Here is a 23,775-nt window from a genome sequence, read left to right on the forward strand (position 1 = left end):
CCTCCTCCAGCGGCCCCACCTCCTCCTCCAGCGGCCCCACCTCCTCCTCCAGCGGCCCCACCTCCTTCTCCATCCCTATGGGTCTCCTCACTGCAGACAACTCTCTGCTTATGTTTAGCTTGCTTCAGCTCCTCTACCTGAGGATCCTTCGCCTCACTTGGAGGCTGCCTTCACTCCTCGAGCTGTTTCCCTTGCTCTCTCTCCTTCCCTTCCAAGCTGCTTCTCCTCTTCCTCCTTCATCACCACTGCTGTGACTCACTCATCACGCCACCCTAAGCACCTGTTGCCAATACACACTGGTAGTGCCACACCCCACCCCTTAGTTGGCCTAACGTTGCTGGTACTCTAATATTAATTTGGAGCCCCCAAGACTGGGGTCCCAGAATCTGCACTAAGACACTGAGTGACCCTGCTCCCAGTTAACTGTGATTAGTAAATAAGTGGGCAGAAGAGACATAGGTGGGGTTTGGGTTTCAAAGGCTTAGGGTCAGAGAGAGGACCACGAGGAGGGAAAGAGGAGGAAGAAGCTGCCATGGAATAAAGGAAGAATGTGCAGGAAGGGGAAAGGAGAAGCCACCATGGGATAGGTGAGCCATAAAAAACCTGACCCTGAGGGCTGCCCAATTGGAGTTAAGAGCAGCCTAGATGGAATGTAGGAAATAGTAAGTTGTAACTTGGAGTTATTGATAGGGAAATAGATTCTATCGCATGGAAAGTGGGCAGCTGCCCAGCTATTGTGCAGATTAAGGCTTATTAAAAATAAGCCAGGCGCTGGTGGCGCACACCTTTAATCCCAGCCCTTCGGAGGCAGAGGCAGGTGGATTTCTGAGTTCGAGGCCAGCCTGGTCTACAGAAAAACCAATATATATATATATGTGTGTGTGTGTATAAATAATGGCAGGACTGGCGAGATAGCTCAGTGGTTAAGAGCAATGACTGCTCTTCCAGAGGTCCTGAGTTCAACTTCCATCAACCACACAGTGGCTTGCAACCATCTGTAATGGGGATCTGATGCCATCTTCTGGTGTGCCTGAAGACAGCTACAGTGTACTCATATACATACATATATGATTTATTCATATATGATTTACATATACACATATATGATTTATTATATATATATAATAAATCATATATGTATTGTTGGACCATTGAAAAGCAGTCTGTGTTCTTGGTCGAGCAAGGCTTACTCCTGGCGGCCCAGTAGAGTGTTCTATAAGGGACTGAATAGTAAGCCACGCCCCCCAGACATAGATGACTGGCAGAGCCCTCATTCTAGTATCCTGTGGCTAGACAATGCCCCAGCTCCCAGCATTCTGGCTGGATTCTACCCCCCAGTCAACTGACCACAGCCAGGTATGTCCCACCCCACAGTTACATGAGAACAGATAGGTAGCCCAGCCCACCATATAAGGGGCTGTTTGCCCCTCCTCCTTTCTCTCTTAACCTCTTCCTCTTGTCTTTACTCTCCCTTCTCCCTCTCTCCACGTGGCCATGGCCAGCCTCTACTCCTCTCTACTCCTCTCCTCTCTTCTCCCCTCCCCTCCCTCCTCCCCTCCCTTCCCCTCCCCTCTCCTCTCCTCTCCCTTTTCTACAATAAAACACCTTAAGACCATGGGTTGCCACCTTTCATCTAGATGACAACGTGCTGGGGCAATGGATTCCAGCTCCAGCCAGAAGATGAAGGACTCCTGCCTGCGCTCCATTGGGTGCTTCCCTTCCCCGCCCCATTTCTCCCTTCAGGCCAGAGCAGACTGAGCTGCCCTGGGGCCCTGGACTCCTTCTCAGATCTTCTGAGGCATCCAGCAGCGTCTGGTACCCAGGAACTAGAACATGTCATCCTTGGCCTCTGTGAGGACCAGGAACCATCAGGTTGTCCCCCTTCCACTACTCCCTGCGGACTGGGATATAGCTCACGACAGCCAGATGCCCACCTGGCCCAGAGTACCCGTGCTCAGGCAGAACAAGGGTTACTCCCTTTATTATCCCCCACCCCACCCCACCCCATGCCTGGTGGTGGTGCCTGACAATATATGACTGGGAATTCAGTAATCAAAAGCCTGGGCCGGAATTTTAATATCTTCTCCTACACCACCCCTCTCTCTCCACCCCTCTCTTGTCCTTTATTCACGGAGCCCTCAGCACCCATATTCCCAGCCTCTCTGACCTGGGACCTCTTCAGATGGTCTCACCCTGTATACTACCTTTGTGATCCTACTATTGAAATAATTGTCCCTCAGACATTAGAGGTCTCTCAGGAATCTTCGGTATAAGGAAATAACGCTGGGTCTAGCCAGAGGATTCTCTCTGTGTGAACATCGCAGTCAGTGGACCTTGCAGGAGGAGCAAAAACAATGATGGCCCAGACTACACATGGGTCATTGTCCTTAGTTATGCGTATCTCTTGCTTTCTATTTAAACTCTAACCTCGGGGCTGGAGAGATGGCTCAGTGATTAAAAGCACTGGCTGTTCTTCCAGAAGACCCAGGTTCAATTCCCAGCACCCACATCGTGGCTCACAACTGGCTGTATCTCCAATCCCAGGGGATCCAAATCCTTCTTCTGACCTCCATGGGCACCAGGCACACATGTGGTGCACACACATACATTGCAGACAGAACACTGATATACATAAAACACAGTAAAATACATTTTTAAACCCAACCCTCATATTAGGACCTGGTATATGGGTTTGTGGGATGGCTGGGTCTGTCTCTCCTTCCATGTAGCCACACTGAATAAGTCCCATTTTTCTGCATTTCACTCTAAATCTGGTTAGTTCAATTGTCTTATGGAGGATGATGACTGAACCTGGCTTGTTGTGGACTCTGGCTGTCACCCTATAACCAATAATAGCACCTGGGTCCCATCACATCTGGTCACCACCAGCAGCTGTTCTGCCCTCAAAGTCAGAGGTCCTACCATAATCTTCTGGCCCCAGGACCCCAACTTGTTCCCCAGAAGCCACTGTGATGAAAAGGTTTTCTTTTGCCAGGCGGTGGTGGCACACACCTTTAATTCTAGCACTTGGGAGGCAGACGAAGGCAGATTTCTGAGTTTGAGGCTAGCATGGTCTACAGAGTGAGATCCAGGACAGCCAAGGCTACACAGAGAAAACCTGTCTCGAAAACAAAGAAAAGGTTTTCCTTTACCCTCCCAGGTTCCATGATCAGGAACATGCCAACTAACAGACAAACAGAGAGAAGAAACAAAACCCATTTATATATGTACAGTAACAAATGCCCAAAGGTAAAGATTTACATATAAGTCTTTTAAAAATATTTCTATTATTTTATTTGTCTGTGTTTGTGCACATGTGTGCAGGTGTTCATGGATTCCAGAAGAGGTCATCAGAGCTCCTGGAAGATATAAGCCACCCAGCCACCCACAGTGCTGATGCCCCGACCCCAGCTTGGGACCCAGCCACAGCCCCTTGTTCATTGCTTTGAGCCAGGGAGATGGCTCAGCAGTTAGTCTCTGGGCATGTCTAACTTTTTTCATTTCTTTATTTTATCTGAGTACACTGTCACTGTCTTCAGACACACCAGAAGAGGGCATCGGATCCCGTTACAGATGGTTGTGAGCCACCATGTGGCTGCTGGGAATTGAACTCAGGACCTCTGGAAGAGCAGCCAGGACTCTTAATCTCTGAGCCATCTCTCCAGCCCTCTGGGCATGTCTAAAAGGGAGCTTCCAGAGGGGTTTATCTGAAAGGGGAGGATCCACCTGAATGCAGCCTGTACCATCCCCTGGGCTGGGGTGCAGCACTCGGTAAGATAGAGCCTGAACTGAGTACCAGTATCCGTCTCTCCCTCCTATCTGACTCTGGCTGAAATGTGACCTCTGACCTCATGCTACTGCCGTCATGCCTTCCCTGTCACGGTTGACCATAAACACAAACTATGAACTAAAACAAGCCCATCCTTTTCTTCCCTTTTCTCTTTTTAAGCAAGATTTATTTATTCTTATTTTATGCATATGGATATTTTGCCTTGCAGGTATGTCTGAGCACCAGGAAGCTGCAGTACTAGAAGAAGCCAGAAGATGGCAGCAGCTCCCCTGGAACTAGAGTTCTAAATGGTTTTTGAGCCACCTTGTGGGTGCTGGAACCCCGGCTCCTCTGGAAGAACAAATCCTCTTAACTGCAGAGCCTTCTCCTCAGGCCCAAACCCTTCCTTTATCAAGCTGCCTTGGCCAGGTACTTTGTCACCGCAACAAGAAAAATAACTCAAATAAACTAAAAGTAACAGCATGTATCCAATCAAACCCCAAATGTTCCAGGAAATAAGCATGAATGGTGCCTAGATATCACCATCCATAATGTGTGTGTTCAAGTTGCAGAAGGTTGTAGCTTTGGGCTAAGCTCCTGTGCTAGGCCCTGCACAGGCACAGGAGAGGTCAAAGAAACATCCTGTCTGCTCTGGCAAAAGCTTAACTGAGACAAAACTTCCTAAAAAAAAAACCAAACAAACAAACAAAAAAACCAAAAAGGCTGTAAAGAAGTTGCTATCAGGAAGTCTGGTTCCTCCAGGATCAGTACTTCTTGAACTCAAAATACACAATGCTCGTCATCCGCACGACAATGACAAAAATCAGCCAGTCACAAAATGATGGGAGACTGAACCAACCAAGATCTTTCAGAGTGAAGCACGGGACCCCTTTGTGTTGGGAAGACAAGGGAAAATGGGCAGGCTTAGCAGCACACAAAGGGAAGGGCATACCTCCGGTGCCTGGCATGCAGGCACTTATATGTACCACACACCCCTCTTGCTTTTTCCTGTAGGGAGTGGGGGAGGATTGGGAGCCTAGAAGATTATATAGAAATGAGGAGTGATTTGTAGATGGGCACAGATGTCCATACAGTGACCTGGGTCAAAAGCTGTTGGCCCGTAGAACAGACAAAGGCTTTGTAGCTGATTCTCTGCCAGGCAGAAACAGAGGCATAGGTGTGATAAGAATCTATGCTGACCAAGTTCAGCCTCCCCGCCTCCCCCCCCACAACTGAGTTCCTTTTCCTCCTGTGTGACATCTGCTCTTGAAGACCTGAGGTGGCTGTGCTCTTCGTTTGGGGGGGTGGGGGGTCCGTGTCCAGGAGGGTGGAGCAGGGGGGCAGTCAGCAAGGATGAATGAGGGAACTCTGAAGAAAGCTGTCGCCCATCCCGTACAATCAGGGCACAAAGGCGCACTGTGGGGATTTGAATGGGAAGTGGCTCCCACAGTCTCAGGCATCTGAGGACTTGCTTCCTGGTTGGCTGCGCTATCTGGTGAAGCTTAGAAGGTATGCCTTGCTGGAGGAAGCATGCCCCTGAGGGGGGTGATCTGTGAGAACATCAGGAGCCTTCTAAAAGAGGGTAAAGGCAAGAAAATACATTTTCTGGAGAAGGCCTACCAGTTTTACACGGCCTATGATAGGTGAGCTCTGAGAGGCAAGGTCCCAAGAGACTTCATTCCAGCATTGCCCCTCACTGCTGAGATGCCTTTTGCTGTCGCTATTACATAGCCTAATGATTCCTGGGCTTCAGCCCACCTTACTGAGCGAATTTCCTGCAGATCCTCATGAAGATGAACTTTGACGATTTAGTACTGTTTCAATGAATTCAGGATTTTCTTTTTTTTTTCTTTTCCTTTTTTTTTTTAAAGATTCATTTCTTTTTTTTTTAATTTTATTTATTATTATACATAAGTACACTGTAGCTGTCTTCAGACACACCATAAGAGGGCATCAGAACTCATGATGGGTGGTTGTGAGCCACCATGTGGTTGCTGGGACTTGAACTCGTGACCTTCGGAAGAGCAGTCGGTGCTCTTAACCGCTGAGCCATCTCAAGCCAGCCCCAAGATTTATTTCTTATTATAACATAAGTACAGTGTATCTGACTTCAGACACTCCATAAGAGGGCGTCAGATCTCATTACGAGTGGTTGTGAGCCACCATGTGTTTGCTGGGATTTGAACTCAGGATCTTTAGAAGAGCAGTCAGTGCTCTTACCCGCTGAGGCATCTTGCCAGTCCGAATTCATGATTTTCTAGAATCCCTGATTTGATTCAAATAATTTTAGGAAGAAAGTTTAAGGAGATGACTTTAGTTGTTTTGCCAGAAAGATGCAATAAAGTTAGAATCAAGCACAGAATGTGGTGCCCACTCCTCATAGAATAAGTAAAAGCTGCATAATAAGGAATACAATGAGCTTTCACAATTACACTAAAAAGAGAAATCGGCTTGGGAGAAATTTGTGATCAGGGAAAAACATTCATTCTAGGTCAGACCCAAGGATGAAGCCACAGGTGTGCACTATTAAAGTCAGGTCATGTGAAACTGTTGCTTTAATCTTATAATGATCTTACAGAATAGAACACTGCTTTGAACTTAATATCAACGTCCTTTTGTAACACCTTTTGTGGAACATTTTATCTATGAGGTAATTTTCTAAAGAACTTTTGTAAGAGAAGGAATAAGAAGGCCAGAGAGGAAGAATAAAGTGTGGAATCTGGGGCTCTGCCCCATCCACTAAATGTATATATGTATATGTCCATTTGTCTACATGTACATTTATGTATACATATGTAGGTATATGTGTATATATGTAAGTATACATGAACACTTGTGGAGCTGATAAGACAGGTGGTTGGGCCCGACTAGAATGTATTTATGTGTGAATGTGTGTACGTCTGTGTATCTTGTCTGTGTAATTGATTTTCTTTTTCTTCTTTTCTTTTCTCTCGGCCAGTGAGAGGTCCTTGAGCCAGAGAAAAGGGAGCCCCAACAATTAAGCTTTTATCTTTTTAATCCCCTTGCTAGGGGCTGGTGAGATGGCTCAGCGGGGAAGAGGACCAACTGCTCTTCGGAAGGTCATGAGTTCAAATCCCAGCAACCACATGATGGCTCACAACCACCCGTAATGAGATCTGATGCCCTCTTCTGGTGTGTCTGAAGACAGCTACAGTGTACTTACATATAATAAATAAATAAATCTTTAATCCCCTTGCTAACACAAAGAGTTTGTTAATAGAAGCCAATGACTTCTGGCCTTAGAATGATAAAGAGTTATAGACAGAAGAACTGCCAAGAATAAATAAACTTTGGCCTAGACTGCTAACTCCATACCTCTTGCAGGACACCGGCATGAGGTAACGCTTTGGCCTACTCACAGTTCACTCTCTCTGCTTCTCACTTTTGTTTGGTTCAGATCTTGCAGCTTCCAGTTCTGTCTCCATGACTCCTGGCAATGATTGACTCTTAGCCCTTTAGAGCAGTAGTTTTCAACCTTCCTAATATTTCGACTCTTTAATACAGTAGTTCCTCATGTTACGGTGACCTTCACACACACACACACTCACACACACACACACACACACACACACACCACACACACACACCATTATTTCTCGGCTACTTCATAAGTGTAATTTTGCATGTAAATATCTGACATGCCAGAGAAGCAATGTTTTTAGAAGCATCAGCCTAAATAAAGTCTTGTTTGTTCTCTAAGTTTCCTTGGGCGTTGTGATGTATCGCAGCCTCAGCAAGGTAACTACTACAGACCTGGATTCTGAGGAAGGGTCCGAAGCTTGTCAGCACGTCTCGCTTCAGTCTTTGTGGTCTCCCCATCTGAATTCCAGCAGACTAGGCTCAAAACCAAAATGCACTCATACATGCTAAACATTCACAGGGTCAAGGTGCACACTGTTCATCTGATTAGAGAAATTAACAGCACAGACGTCCTAAACAGGCCAGTTTCAGTTGGCATGACAGTGGAATTCTCCATCTTAATCCTTGCCCAAAAGAGGCAATTCTGTTTTAGACAACCAGGCGTTTTTATATTATTCTGTCTCCTCACCTTGCAGGATACGGTATTTCCTTTTCTCCCCCTTTTCTTCTTCTGGAAACAGGATCTCAGGTAGCTCAGGTTAGCCTCCAGCTCCCTGGGTAGCCAAGGGTGACCTGGAACTACTGATGGCCACACCTATCCCCCTTCCATCTCCTGACTGCTGGGATGTCAAATGTACATAACATGCCTGGTGTCTGTGGCACCAGAGATGGAAGCTGGGCTCTGTGTACACTAGGCATGCACTCTGGTATGCCCCTCAAATGAGACTTTGAGACCAGACTCTTCTTCTGTAGCCTAGGATGACCTCAAACTCGTGATCCTCTTGTCTGGGTCATGAGCAGCTGCTAAGTGGCTTTGAAATGACCAATCCATTCTGCATTTTCCCCCAACCCTTTTCCCATCTATAAAACCAGTTCCTCTCCTTGGCTCTTTAGAACACTTATTCCAATTTACAGAGTCGTTGCCCAATTCCAGAACACAAAACAAAGCCAATTAAGATTGCTAAACTACGTTGTTGCAACTTTGACCTTTGACAGCAGCATAGAAACATGAGTGGTTCTTGTCGGTGACTGGTCGGTGGCTGTGCAGATGCTGCTGATCACCATCTGCACTGTTGGCTGCAGGAAAGACTAAATTCTCATTAGAGGTGGTAAAGATGGCAATGCCACTGACCTGCTGGATTCCATCCATCCGTCTCTGATTACAAACAAGGGCAGGTCACTCTCCTAGTTAAACCTGTTATCTCTCCATTGCAGCCAAGAAAAATAGAAAGCTAGAATCCTTGCCTCTTTCTCTTGAGCCCTCTTGCCAAAAGCTCTCTGTCCCCTCTCTTCCTCACTAGCTTCTAGCCTCAGGAGCCTTTGTCCAAGCTTCTGGCTGCTTATGCTCGCCTCTAGGCAGCTTTGTTTTGGAGAGAGCAATCGCAGGTGCTGAGGGAGGAGGAGGAGGCTTTAAATGCCATTAATGCTGCTGAAGGAGTTTGTCTCCTGGCGGTGGAAACATAGCTTAGGGTAGATCGCTTATCCACCAAGCCCTGGGTCTAATCCTAAGTACAAAAAACAAAGAGAACATTTTATGTTGCTTCAGATAAAGCACCCCAGAGAAACCAGCCAAAATCATTGGGTCACTCCTACAGAAAGCAAGTCTCGCTGGTTACAATGGTAAGTCCATCACCGAGAGACATTGCCAGTCACCCTTTCTTGCACATGATCTGCATGACCTCAGACTGAGCCTATCCAGGAGTGCACCACACTTTCTGATGCCCCTGGTCTCCATGGCACTTACCTCACAGTGCTCTCTCTCTCTCTGTCTCTCTCTCTGTCTCTGTCTCTGTTTCTCTCTCTCTCTCTCTCTCTCTCTCTCACACACACACACACACACACACATGAGAGAGAGAGAGAAAGAGAGAGAGAGAGAGAGAGAGAGAGAGAGAGAGAGAGAGAGAACATGATACATCTAAAAAATAGAAACCGAGGGGCTGGAGAGACTGGAGAGATGGCTCAGCAGTTAAGAGCACTAGCTGTTCTTCCAGAGGTCAGGCTTCAGTTCCCAGAATCCATGTCCCAGCTCATACCTGCAATCCTAGTTTCAGGGGACCCTCACACAGACCTACATGTAGGCAAAACACCAATGCACATGAAATTAAAATAATTAAAAAAAAAAAAGGAAGAGAGGCCTCTTGATTTCTCCATTTGGGGACACACTATTTGAGAATTATCTCAGTGACTGTTTACAGTGTCAAGTGACACCCCTGTTTTTCTCTCTCCCTTCCTACTTGTGCTCACTGAGGTAGGTAAGATACTCTTCTCTTACAGAACTCATTAGATGTTAAGATTCGTTAGATTCGTTGGATTGCCACCGAAGTAATCTGCTTAGATTCACATTCCAAAGGTTTTAACTAACAGGCACAAAAAATGAGCCAAGAATGTTGGCTGCTGGCATCTGAGGCAAGTTAGGCAACTGAGGTAGCTGGTAGAGCACTTGCCTAGCACTCATGAGGCCCCGGGTCTAATCCCCAGCCCAATATGAACTGGGAACAAAGGGTTCAAAGGAGCCCCCAACTTACCTGTTATGTGGTGGATGTCCCAAAATAGTTCAGTAGTGAAAGACCCCCAGAACTGGGGAAATCCTTACTCAAGTCTCGGGATGACGCCACCACCCAATGACTCACGAGAGACCGAACTTGCTGCAATCACATGAGGTTTATTGGGGATACCAGTACCGGGGTCGATCTCATGACCTTGCCAGTCAGAGGAGTTCGACCCCAAACACAAGAAGTGTGGGGTATTTAAGGGAAGCTGGGGGCGGAGAGAGAGTTACCAAGGAAACAGAACATAAAAACAGTGGAAAATTTCAGAGGGACCCAACCCAAGGTATTCAGTTAGGGAGGGAAACATTCATTCTAGGAATGTAATCTTCATCTACTGGTCAACAGGGTGGAGAGTCTCATAAACCACTAGACCTTCATTCTTAGTTCCGCCCTCATAGTGGATCATTCTGGAGGGGCAGGTATGGGGAACCAGAGCCCTGAGGCTCTGAGTTCCTGGAACTGGCTATTTTATATTTCTGGCTGGCTACAATGGCCCTCCATGTCCTTTTAGGTAAAGGTTATACACCATATATCTATATTAAATGCCCTCATTTTAAATTCTAAGATTCTCCAGTCTTTCAGTAGCACCCGAGATTTGCTTAAAAAAAAAACAAACAAAACAAATCAAAACAAAACCCTCTAACCTGACAAGGCCTGCTTCTTCAAGTGCCATTATTGATAGATTATGGCTTTGTCCCTTTAAGACGTGGACCACTCTAGGAAATCAGACTTCATAACCCGAAGAAATCAAGCCATATTCTTTCCTAGAGCTAACAGAGCTAATACACCTTCTCAGGGGATTAAACTAGGTTTCTTCAGGGAAAAAGCAAACCCAAGATAAAAGAGGGCCAAGCATGTCTCCACAGAGCTTGAGATGCCAAATCTTTTACGTTCAGACTCCATTTTAGAGAACCTGACCTAAGTTGGAGCTCAGGTAAACCAACAGGTTAGTACCTCCCATTAGTTTCCAAGTTGCCCCCCAACAAAACCTGAGCCTAGCTCTAGTCTCTAGACTAATCTCCAACAAGACCAGAGTTTCCAGGTTATAACCTCAACAAGACCAGTGTCTCCAGGTTATTCCCTCAACAAACCTGCACCCCAGGTTACAAGCCCACCCCTTGCCTAAAGACCACCAATGCAGAGGGGAGCAGAAGTTTATGATCTGACTCCCAACACCGGCCAATTATGTTAAAGGACACAGTACTTTCCAATTAGATGCTTTCTGTTTACCATAAAGCCTTGCTCCAATAGACATTCGAGGTTCTCCCACCACCAAAAACTGTCTTGCATTTTTGGCAGTGGTGCACTAGGGGGACCCAAGCTGCAAGTTGCATCAGGTTGGCTCCTGTGTGTATTTTGGGGATCACTAACATTTCCCTAGCACAAGCCCTGCCTCCAGGAATGGCAGAGTGTGTCTCCACCTCTGCAGGCCCTGGCCTAGAATCAGGGTCAGGTTCCCAGGACTTTCTGCACGCTCTCTCCCCGACCACCAGTGGCTATTGAATAAGCAGCTTGCCTCAGCTTTAGGCTTAAAAGCCATCTTACAGTAAAGGCAAACTAGGTTCATTCCTATCTACGATTAAACTTCCGTTTCTCCAGGATAGGCTACGCCCCACCTGTAACCTTAAGGACAAATGGTTCTGCACTGTCTGTTCCAGAAGTGCCAATCATGTCTTTATTTGAAAAAGTTGTTTACAATCATCTTGCAACCCAACCTTTGTTTCAAAATGTTATCTGTCCACCTACGACTGCCTTGTTATGACTACCCGTGGCTAGGACTACCTTGTTACACCCACCTTGTGACCACATCTCTGTTTACAAAAGGGACTAACTTGTCATGCTTATAACCGAATACGCCTGTAATCTTGCCTATCTTGCCAGCTCAATCCGCCATTTGGAAACCCTCTACTCCGAAGCTATAAAAGCCTTCTCTTCCTCGCATCCAGTGGTGATCTCTTAAACCCTGCCTTAAAGAAGGGCAGCCTGCACACTTGAATAAAAAAAAAAGCTTGCTTTAATTAACTGATTGTCTTAATTAATTTGGCCATGATGATTTTGGTGGGTGTTTTTTTTCCCCTCCCATCTTTGAGATTAACAGCTATGTCTCTCTTTTTAACACTAACACTGACATTATTGTTCAACTAAGGAGCCCTGGAGGGCAAAGGCGATCACCATATGGCAAACCCCCAAGTGGTTCAAAAGAACCCCAATTGCTCAACAGAGACAGAAGGCGCCCAGAAAAGCAAAGCCTGGGTGCCACTCGTCAAAGGCCCAACTTTTCTGGAGAATTTAAAACAGAGTTGAAACCCATCTTCCTCCTTCACTAGGGGAGTAAAAGCAGCTGAGAAAGGCCTGCAAAACTGGGCGAGGAAAATGTCCCTGGGGAAACCACTCCAGCAGCTGCTGGGAACTTCCCAGCATCCTCTGCGCCCTGGGGTCAGCTCACTGTGAATGGCACCCACCCCAGAAATGTAAATGTATATTTTGTTCCTTTATGGTCACTTTGCTATCAAACTTGAGGGCCACAGCCTGTGCCCTGAGACAGGTCCGGCTACCTATCCTCAATAAGTGAATGGAAACAGCCAAATTAATAGTGGAAAAAGCAACTGGCAAGAGTGGCACACACCTTTGATCCCAGCACTTGGGAGGCAAAAACAGCTATATCTCAGTGAGTTCAAGGCCAGCCTGGACTACAAAGCAAATTCCAGGACAACCAGCACTGTCCTGTCTCAAAAAAAGAAAGAAAAGAAAAGAAAAAGGGAAAGAAAAAAGGTGGTTGGGAGTGTTAGAGAGATGGCTTTGTGGTGAAGAACACTGGCTGCCTTTCCAGAAGTCCTGAGTTCAATTCCCGGCAACCACATGGTGGCTCACAATTATGTATAATGGAATTCGATGCGCTCTTCTGGAATGCAGGCATTCATTCAGACTGAGCCCTCATCTACAGAAAATAGATAGGTAAATATATCTTTTTAAAATAGTGGAAAAAGGAGATTTATTCAATGGCCACAGTAGAGAGAGAGACCAAGTGACCAAGAGCAAACTCCCTAAGTGTCTGTCTTGGGGGCCCTGAAGTGAGGTTAAAGTTTAAATAGAATTGGGGATTTGTGCATCTAAACAGTCTGGGTTAAGAAACAGCCCCAAACGGCTGACCTATCCTTGTATGGGCTTCAGTCTCACTCTGCAAGGTTGGCCAGCAACTTGTTAGAAAGCTGGGAGACTTCTTCCTTGGAGTTAAAGTGCCCTTCTGACTGAGGCCTTTTCCTTCTTCTAACATGAGATTCCTAGAGAAATTCCTGTTTCTATGGGGTGCACTGTTTCCTACTCGTAGAAGTCTAATCGGGAGACACAAATGTCCTTTTAGAATATCTTCCTTTTTTCCAGCCCATGTAAGGATACAGGATGTTCAGAAGCAAGCAGACACTGTAAAGACAAGGAGGGCTCAGTGTTTACTCTCTCCTAAAATATTGATTTTAAAAGGTGCAAGAGCTACAAGGGACTGTTGTTAGCATCCAGAGCCTGTGGTGATACATGGGTGGGTCCACAGACCTGTTGCCAGGGCAACAGCCACCATATTCCCAGAATCCATTGGGCTCACCTCCCACCTTTACCTGCGGCTGTTACGTCACAACCCATATATATATGGGACAATTCCTCCATCTTGCTCTCTCTCTCTCCTCTCTTTCCGCACCACTACCCCTTCTCCCTCTCAATTAAACCTCTTACACGTGGAACTGTTTAGGCCCAGTGTGGTATTTCCTGACACGACTCGCCGTTCCAACACATCAACTGTGGCTCTGAGACATGGGTGCTTGTCTAAGAATTGGAATACAAAGTGTCCCAAACAGTACATGTGTTGGAAACTTGGTCCCCATCTGGCAAATCCAGTCACTGAGAGGTGACTGGACTCTGAGAGCTCGGACTGAAAGACCCCCAGAGTCTTTCTCTTGGGACCCTCGCCCAAAGACCACCAAGAGTCCGAAATTCATTGCAAAAGCAAGAGGATTTATTTTGTCTGGTGCACAGGGTTCAGCTGCCTTAGGGAAGGAGCAGTGGAACCCTGAGTGACTGTTACAGAGAGTATTTAAGCTCAGAAACTGCAAGCAGGTGGGGGGGGCAGGAGGGGGTTAGGGAAATTCCAGTAAATGGCCATACAAACATGCCCTATACATTGATTGATTTGTTCAGCTTTCTTTGGCAACATCTGCTCTTTGTGGTTGGCCATTTCCTGGAATACTGAGCCCTGAGGAATGGTCCCAGGGCACCTGGGGTCAGTTTCTCATGACCCTGGTACAGCCCCTGGGGTCAGTTTCTCATGACCCTGGTGTAGCCCCTGGGGTCAGTTTCTCATGACCCTGGTGTAGCCCCCTGGGGCTGGCTCTTCATGAACCTGGTGCAGCCCCTGAGGTCAGTCAGTATTTTTCCATGGCCTTACAGGACCACCTTGTGACTTAACCCTGGCAGCTTCTAGAAAAGATGACATAATTGGGAGGTGACGCCTACTTGTAGGAAGGAGGTCACTGAAGGTGCAACCCTGCAAAGCTAAGCATTGACCCCCAGGTGCTTTCCACACCCCCACGCCTCCCACCCGGCTTCCAGGTTGCAAGGAACTGAGGTGAGAAGCATTTTCACGCTGCCTTGCAGCCTCTGTGTTCTGCCTTACCATAGGCCCAGAGATCTGGAGCCAGCTGACCACCCCGAACTGTGGTCTCTGAGACCCTAGACCAAATAAACACTTCTTTTGTTTGCATTCCAGTTTGTTGCAACCTGGAAAACCTGATTGACATGAAGTGTGAGGCCTTGGTTTTGGTCTTTTACATTATAAAGAAGAAGGAAGGAGAGGAAAGGAGAAGGGGAAGGGGAAAGAAAGAAGGAAGGAGAAGGGAAGGGAGAGTGGGGAGTGGACGGGAAGGAGGATTGGGAATGAGAGACTGTTGCAGCTGCCAGCGGCTACACACGGACCCGGGTCTCTGGAAGAGAGGAAAAGGGCCTGGGAAGATAGAGGAATAACGGACTGAGTCAAAAGTTCTGATCAGAGTCCAATGTGTATTTCGAATCTGCAAATTAATTAGGCAGGGAACCTCCCCCACCCCCAAGCCAGGTTCTTGTGGCCAAATTAGCATCTAGTATCCAGTTGCTAGCAGAAACTCAACAGAAGATGCTCAGGAACTCAGCCTGTGGTAGTTCCTAGCAGGAACTTCAAGAGAGGTAGAGGAAGTAGCAGAACAAAAGAGCTTTGTTCATCTCAGGAAGCCTCAACCTGATGGGGTGGCTGCTTTGTGGCAAGGCAAGGTCCGATTCAGCCAGCTTGGGCTGAGGGAGGTTACAAGAGACCATTTGAAAGCCATGAACAGCTGTGCTGGAGGAGCCAGCTGACCACCCCTTACCTGAGGACACTGTGGGAGGAAGGAGTGTGAGGAATAGAATGGAGGAGCCCAGGCCTGATTGCAAGTGTTAATCCCACAGATTCCAGAAGAAAGACCACAGCCCAAAGCAGGGCCAAAATAATTAAAGCAAGCTTTTTTTTTTATTCATGTACATAGACTGTCTGTCCCTAAGGCAGAGTTCAAGAGATCAGCATTAGACATAATGAAGATAAAGCGTGTACAGCTCAGGAGTAAAGGGTTTTCAAATGGGGGATTTGGTAGGCAAATAGGTGGAGCTACAGGAGTTACATAAAAGTAACAAGTTGATCACAATAACCTATTGAAACAAGGTGGCAAGGTGGCCATAACAAGATGATCAGAACAATGGTGGTCCTGACAATGTGGTCATAAGAACATTTTGTAACAGAGGCATGGTTGCTATTTCCTGGAACAGGCAGTACAGAACTATTTGTAGTTAAAAAAGTTACAGGTGGGACATGGTCCAACCTTGAGAGACAGATTTATATTCATAAACAGGAGTGAGCCTAGTTTGTCTTTACTATAAGATGCCTTTCAGGCTGGAGAGATGGCTCAGCACTTAAGAGCACTAACTACTCTTCCGAAGGTCCTGAGTTCAAATCCCAGCAATCACATGATGGCTCACAACCATCCGTAGTGAGATCTGATGCCCTCTTCTGGGGTGTCTGAAGACCACTACCGTGTACTTACATATAATAAATAAATAAATCTTTCAAAAAAAAAAAAAAACCAGATGGCTTTCAAGCCTAAGACAGAGGTAGGCTGGTTTATCACAGGTTTGGATGCACAGGGAAACGAACAGGAATGGTGGGAATAGATAACAAAGCCAGTGGTGTGTGGCCCTCTGAGCAGGAAGCCGCTTGCTTTCTACACCCCTGCTTCAGTCTTTCACCTGCGTGCTCAGTACTTCCAGCCTTTGAGGCTGCCATGGCTGATTCTCTAGCTGGCTCCCTCTCCCTGCTCTGTTTCCTTAGCACCAGGAGGCATCCAGTGCCCTGGCAACCCCAGCAGGACTCCTGAGACTTTTCCTTTCTCCCTTTGCCCATTTCTCTTTGGCAGCTCCCCACAGCATAGTCTCGGCAAGATTCTCAGACAAAGCTGCTCACGCTGGGTAGGGAAGGAAGCCCAGATTCCTGTAAAACGCACACGTTAAGGGGCAGCGGAGTGGTACACAGTTCTATTTTGTTTGGACATGTTGTCCTGCAGGTACCTGGGCCTTTGAGCAGTATCAGATGAAGACAAATCTTGTCCAGTGCTTAGCAGAGAGGCTCTTGAGCCCTAAACCTGCAGGTGGCTCTTGTCAGGCTATGGATGAAGCTTAGAGTCTAGACCTTGGCCATCAGAGGCCACATCTCCTGCTTGTCCAAAGGGCACTGCCTGTGTAGTGGTAAAAGATTGGTCACTGTTCTGACTCCATTCTGTTTGTCTTGGCCATTCTCACATCCCGAGGACTGCAGACTGGAGGGCTGCCCATCCCAGCCACCTCATGAGCATGGACAAATGGCTCTCCCCAGGGATTTGGGAACTGCTGGGTCCCATGGGGCTGGCCCTGAGGTCAACATCAGCCAGACCTCAGTAGCACTGTGTTTTAAGCTGCTTGCTTTACATTTTATCCTTTTGTGTTTCGCATGTGTATGGGGGGCAGGGTACACATGTGTCAAGTCAGAAAACTGCCCGTGGGAGTCAGCTCTCTCTTTCTACTATATAGGGCCTAGGGATCAAACGTGGGTTGTCAGGCCTCATCACCAGTGCCTTTGCCTGCTGCCAGTCATCTCTCTGGCCCACTCTGCTTGCTTTTGGCCTGTGTTTATTCTTCCACTGGACAATCCTGCAGCTGTCCACACAGAGGGCTTAGCAGGCTGACCCTAACCCTTCCCCATGTGGGCCATACTGATCACATTCCTTTCTTGTCTTTGTCATCTGTCCCTGATTAGACTCTCAAGGTGATAGGTGGCTGGATCTGGTGTCCTGAGACCCTTAGAGTCAGGAGGACAAGCTGAGCAGATGCGAGCCCATTGGAGTATTCTGGCCACAAACCGAGCGGCCGGCTGGTTTCACAGAGGATGTATCCATCAGGTTCTCCACAGCTCAGGGAAGAAGCCTGCCAGACTGCTACATTCCTCAAATAAGCCCTCCTCTCTCCCAGCGCTCTAGGATGTGCAATTCTGACCCCTAAGTCCCAGGAGACTTGGGGGTGGGGACCAGGACAAGGGAATGATGTCTTTTGTCTTATTTGGTGGATGGCAAGGCCAACTTTAGGAGGATTGCAGCCCTGGGGAATAACTGAGGGCTGAGGACTGGAGGGTCAGGAGGAGGAAGAGAAGAGCTGGAGGCTGGAGTGGGTCACAGAAGAAGCAAATACGTGTGTTCTGTCCACACAATGGAACATTATATAGCCATAAAAAAGGCAGGGCATGGTGAGGAAAGGTCGCATATCAGCAGAAAGGCACAGGAGCCATAAGGGACGACACAGAGCTAAGTTTACTTCTAGTCTCAATTCCATCATGGGTTTTTGTTTGGTAGGTTAGTTGATTGGCTAGCCTCTGTAGCAATATTTCTGTGTATTGAAGTAGCAAGAACCATCTTTACACTCCAGAAGAATATAACACGTGTGTGGTGGTTTGTATACGCTTGGCCCAGGGAGTGGCACTATTAGGAGGTGTGGCCTTGTTGGAGTGGGTGTGGCCTTGTTGGAGTAGGTGTGTCTCTGTGGGTATGGGCTTTATGACCCTTGTCCTTGCTGCCTGGGAGCCAGTATTCTGCCAGCAGCCTTCGAATGAAGATGTAGAACTCTCAGCTCCTCCTGCACCATGCCTGCCTGGATGCTGCCATGTTCCCAACTTGATAATAATGACTGAACTTCTGAACTTGTAAGCCAGCTCCAATTAAATGTTGTCCTTATAAGAGTTGCCTTGGTCATGGTGTCTGTTCACAGCAGTAAAACCCTAACTAAGACAATGTGCTAGTCCTTTGAGGCAGTGTCTGTAAAACTTGGGCCTCTTTTGTAATTCCACGGGCCAGGAGTGCAACAGCAACTAGACAAATAATCCATACATTTACTGAAGTGACCCATTTTAAAAAGTGGCCTGACGTAATGGTACATGCCTTTAATCCTAATACTCCAGACCAGATAGAGTCAGAGGTAGACAGATCTCTGAGTTTGGGGCCAGCCTAGTATATGGATCAAGTTCCAGGACAGCCAGGACTACATAGAAAAACCCTGTCTTGAAAAACACAAAAGTGGGCTGGAGAGATAGCTCAGCGGTTAAGAGCACTGACTGCTCTTCCAAAGGTCCTGAGTTCAAATCCCAGCAACCACACGGCAGCTCACAACCATCTATAATGAGATCTGATGACCTCTTCTGGTGCATCTGAAGACAGCACTACAGTGTACTTATATAATAATAAATAAATCTTTGGCTCGGAGCGAGAGGGGCTGGAGCTAGCAGAGATCCTGAGTTCAATTCCCAGCAACCACATGATTGCTCACAACCATCTGTACAGCTACAGTGTACTCACATATATAAAATAAATAAACAAATCTTTAAAAAAAAAGAAAAGAAAACACAAAAGCAAAACAAACAGGGGCTGGTGAGATGGCTCAGCGGGTAAGAGCACTGACTGCTCTTCCAAAGGTCCTGAGTTCGAATTCCAGCAACCATATGGTGGCTCACAACCACCCATAATGAGATCTGACACCCTCTTCTGGTGCGTCTGAAGACAGCTACAGTGTACTTATTTATAATTAAAAAAACAAAACAAAACAAGTTTGTTCTTGGGGGATGGGTTTTGCCACTTGAAATTCTCCCAACACTTTTTTTTTTTTAGATTTATTTATTTGTTATTTGTAAATACACTGTAGCTGTCTTCAGACACTCCAGAAGAGGGCATCAGATCTCATTACAGATGGTTGTGAGCCACCATGTGGTTGCTGGGATTTGAATTCAGGACCTTCAGAAGAGCAGTCAGTGCTCTTACCCATTGAACCATCTCTCCAGTCCCCCTCCCAACACTTTTTAAAGGTTCATTTCATTTATATACATATACATATGCTCATATATATATACATATACATGTACACATACACAGCCTCTGTGTGTGCCTCTGAAGGCCAGGAGAAAGCATCAGATCTCCTGGAACTGGAGTTACAGGTAGTTCTGAGCTGCCTGACATGGGTGTGGGAATCCAACCTGAGTCCCCTAGAAGAACAAAAAGTGCTCTTAACAGCAGAGCCATCTCTCCAGTCTCTATGTTGTTGTTGTTGTTGTGAATGACAAGAGAGCAGCAGTGGAAGGAGAGAATAGATTCCTGAACATTGTCCTCTGACTTCCACACTTGAGATGTGGCACATGTATGCCTGGACTCACACACTCATCTTACACACAATAATAATGAATGATGATGATGGTGATGATGATGGTGGTGGAGCTAGTGGTGATGGTGATGAGGGGCATATTGATGCCTGACTTTACTCCCAGCGCTCAGGAGATGGAGGCAAGAGAATCAGGAATTCAAGGTCATCCTCGACTATAGAGAGTGTTCGAGGCTAGACTGGACTGAACAAAGGGAAGTATACTGTGCACTGTACACAGCTCAGGACATCTTGCTAAATAAGCTGACCAGGCACACCCGTGTGAGCCCGTCTGCACGAGGGAAGATTACTGTCTTGCTTGCCTGGATCGGGTTCTTCTTCAGCAAGAACAGTGGCTCTTAGCGCTGGCTGACCTGGAATGAATCCTCTATCAACACAGCAGCTGCATCCTCTGAGAGAAAGTGCTGAGGCAGATGACTCTGCCCTGTGGATCTATGAGTAAGACCATCATCGGTCCAGGGCTGGTTGATCAATCACCTGTTCACACAGATACAAAACGATCACCGGTGGCCATATCACACTGAAGCCCATCAAAACCACTGGAGAGAAATCAGGCCAGGAGCTTGCAACACGCTGACAGATGATGTAACTAACCTCTCACTACACCCAGGAATAAGGCAGCACCCGGCCACCGCATAAATGGGCCGGTGATAAACTCAAAGTGATTGGGGCCCGATTTAGCTCAGCACTCTGTATTTGATCGGCCTTTTGGAACCTTCTTCTACTAGAACCCATTGAGTACCTTGGCAGCCCTTGTGGAAACAGCCCTGGACTGAGTGATAAGGTCAGTCCCTTAGCTGACTAGCTGAGCGCTGAATGAAGTCATTTGACTTGTATCAGTTCAGCCTCCCGTTCAGCAAAGCCTCTAGGACCCCTAGAGCTGCTTTCGCCTTCTCTTAACTGTTCCATAACCTAGGTTTCACAGCTGTGATCTGAGTGTTAGTGATAACTGATGTCTAAGATTGGAATGCGGGAGCTGGGGGCTGGAGAGAGGGCACAGCCATTAAGAGCACTGGCTGCTTGCTCTTCCAGGCGGCTCAGGCATGGTTCCTTTCTCAGGGACTCACCACTGTCTATGACTCTAGCCCCAGGGGATCCAACGCCCTCTTCTGGCCTCTGCAGGCAAAACACCCGTATACATAAACATTGGGATGGAGTACAGAGCTGCCCAGGGGCAAGGCCACCATTGCCAAGCAAGCTCATGAGAAAGCAAGGAAGTTGAGAGGCTAGCCGATTTGATAAATTCTGGCCCTGTGGAAAGATGCACGGTGTCTGCCTCTGTTAATACCACAGCGGCACCCAGAAGCGAAACAAACCCATCAGGCAAACGCACAGGAATCAGACAGCTGAGTAGTGTGGCTTGTGGGGGCCGAAGATTGGACAGCCGGTAAGGACAAGGTCAATGTGTGAAGACTGAAAGAGTCCCAGAGAGGACTCAAGGGAACTGAGATTCACATTCAGAAAAGGTACTTCTCAGGCTATGCATGTTTTACCATCGAAAACAGAAATAAAAGAATGAATTGCTGCCAGGGCTGGTGGCATAGTCTGTGGGACAGGTAGAAGCAGTAAGACTGTGTGGACCTGCGGCTGGACTCCTGTCCCGAGGCTTCACTGAGGGCTGGATAAGGCGTAGGAAGATGAGTAGCCTGTCTGAACTTGAACTGTGTGGAGGACTCAGGGTGCAGGCTCCAGTCACAGATGTTCTAGCCCACACATCTCAACACAACTATATTCCCTTTTGGTGTCGGGCTGAGTCAAGTCTGCCTCCCACTTGCAGAAAACCTTCCGGAAAATGATCAAGACATCTGACAAGCTGGCAGAGAGCTGAGAGCCTCCGGGCTGTCAGTCCCTGGGTGCAGGGTTGGGTAACTGGGTGAAGGAGCCTGGCACATGGTACCCAGCAGGGTGAAAGGAAAAGATTTGCCCTCCACAGCCTCTTACCACCATCTGAACCCCGTGTGGTCAAAGCAGTACACTCACTGTATTCCAGTCCTGTAAACACGGAACTCAGCAAGCATCTACCTCCCTACTTCCATAGGTCAGCTCCGCATGCAGTACCTCCTTTCCTTTCTGCAATGCCAGAGAATGAACTCGGGGCCTCACATATACAGAGCAGGAACTGGGCCTCAGCATACTGTCAATTCTGATCTCCCCTGATGAAAAAAGCCAATTCCAAATCAATACACAGCCACTTTCCCGCCATTTCTGCAAACTTCTTGTTGCAAACAAACCTCCTTTGTTGTTGTTGTTGTTTTTGGTTTTTGTGTTTGTGTTTGTTGTTGTTTTGAGACAGGGTCTCACTGTGTAGCCCTGGCTGTTCTGGCACTTGCTCTGTAGACCAAGCTAGCCTCAAACTCTGAGATCTGCCTCTGCCTCCTAAGTGCATGTACCACACACCCTGCAAACAAACTTCCTTTTGTGCATCTATCTTTTTTTGTTCTATTTGCAGCCCCTCCTCTTTAAATCTGTTCTGTTTCTGTTTGTTGACGGGGTGTCTTGACACACCACCACCACCACCACCCCCCGCCCCTGGGCGTATGGGTGATAATGTCCTTGAACTCCTGATCTCCCTGCTCATTTAGGTGCATTCTCTCCATAAGACACATCCGGGGTTCCCTGCTCCAAGGAATCCTAGGCAGAGCTTCAGATGTGGAGCAGGCCATTGGAAGCAGTCAAAACACGGTAAAGAAAGGCCCCATTGTGAAAACATGGCTGTCACCAAACCAGGAGGACACTGTTAATAGCAAGAGAGCCAAACAAGGGAGCTTGCTGTTTTACACTCAGCCAGAAATGGATGGATTGAGGAACCCACGTTTTTATTCATCCTTGTGCATGTGTCCACAAATAACTCACAAATGAGGGTTTGTGTGTTATAATTAAACTTTAGCAAACAGGCAATATAAAAAATGCAGAATCCATGAATACTAAAAGAGTCACAGTGGCTCTGTTTCCATCTGTGCCGTTCTCAGTCGCTGGGTCAGGGAGTTGGCTATCTCCTTCCCAGTGATATTACCCTTTGCTAAGATCTATTGGAGACATGCTATAGGCTAACAATCTACTCCTGACATTTGCAAGGCCATGATCTAGGAGTTAGGGCTCCTCGGTTATCCTAGCATGTCTGGAGACTTCCTGCAGCAGGAGCCACTGCAGAAACCAGGAACAGGCTTGGTCTCTGTCAGTTTCTTATCCTGTGGTTGTGACAACAATCTCTGATAAAAGCAAGCTAAAGAAAGAAGGGATTATTTGTTTTTTTATTACATTATTTTGGTGTGTGTGTGTGTGTGTGTGTGAGAGAGAGAGAGAGAGAGAGAGAGAGAGAGAGAGAGAGAGAGAGAGAGAGAGAGAACACAAGCAGACACCTTGCCAGAGTCATTTCTTTTTTCCTCTGAATGGGTCCTAGGGTGGAACTTGGGTTATCAACCTTGGCAGAAAACATCCTTTTCTATACAGCCATCTTGCTGGCCCAAGGAAAGATTTATTCCAGCTTCGGTCTGAGGGTAGAAGCCATCATGGTTGGAAGGCATGCAGCAAGACCTGAAGCAGTCAGTTGCATTGCAAACAACCAGGAATGGTGGGGGCAGGGATCAGGGAGGGGTCAGGGAGGGAGAGGGAGAGGAATGCTGGTGCCTAGTTGCTTTTCTCCTTGTAGAAAACAAGGGTGTCCCAGTGTGGCAACCACATTTGGTCTGGGTCTTCCCTCCTTAGGTAAATGAAGATCCTCACAGACGTGGCCAAGGGAATGGCTTTTAGGTGGTTTAAGATTGTATACGAGTCGACAGGCAGAGCTGACCACTGTAGCCACTTGAACGAGTACATGAAAATAGTGTGGGGCTGTTTTTAAGTCTCTCCAACAAGCAATGCAAACTCTTATTTTAAAGAGATATGCTTATCTTTTGTTTCTGTGTGTGGTGTGCGTCTGAATGAGTATATGCATACCACTGGCATAAAGGGGCCCTGGGAGGCCAGAAGCGGGCATTTGACTCCCTAGAATGGCTATGAGCTGTCCTGTGGGGGCTGGGAATGGAACCCCTGACCTCTGCAGGACTAGTAAGGGCTCTTAACAGCTGAACCATCTCTGTAGTC

General features: G+C 47.2%; 2 long non-coding RNA genes across 4 annotated transcripts in view; both read left to right on the forward strand.

The window, feature by feature from the left end:
* Positions 1-6,850, forward strand: part of LOC116081694 — a 13,140-nt gene extending 6,290 nt beyond the window's left edge. The window contains exons 2-3 of one of the 2 annotated variants that reach the window (XR_004114971.1): positions 3,999-4,198; positions 6,800-6,850. This is a non-coding gene — a long non-coding RNA (uncharacterized LOC116081694). Of the gene's footprint in view, positions 1-3,998; positions 4,258-6,799 lie in introns of those variants that run through there. The other variant, XR_004114969.1, reaches the window with a different exon arrangement.
* LOC116081697 lies at positions 1,311-3,475 on the forward strand. 2 transcript variants are annotated; one of them, XR_004114974.1, is made up of 3 exons: positions 1,311-1,356; positions 1,638-1,872; positions 3,325-3,475. It is a non-coding gene; the product is annotated as an uncharacterized LOC116081697 (long non-coding RNA). The 2 variants fall into 2 exon arrangements; XR_004114973.1 differs by lacking the exon at positions 3,325-3,475 and having other exon boundaries at positions 1,638-2,239.
* Positions 6,851-23,775: the final 16,925 nt, after the last annotated feature.

The sequence above is a fragment of the Mastomys coucha genome, unplaced genomic scaffold (genome assembly GCF_008632895.1).
Source record: "Mastomys coucha isolate ucsf_1 unplaced genomic scaffold, UCSF_Mcou_1 pScaffold11, whole genome shotgun sequence".
In the NCBI taxonomy this organism is placed as follows: Eukaryota; Metazoa; Chordata; class Mammalia; order Rodentia; family Muridae; genus Mastomys; species Mastomys coucha.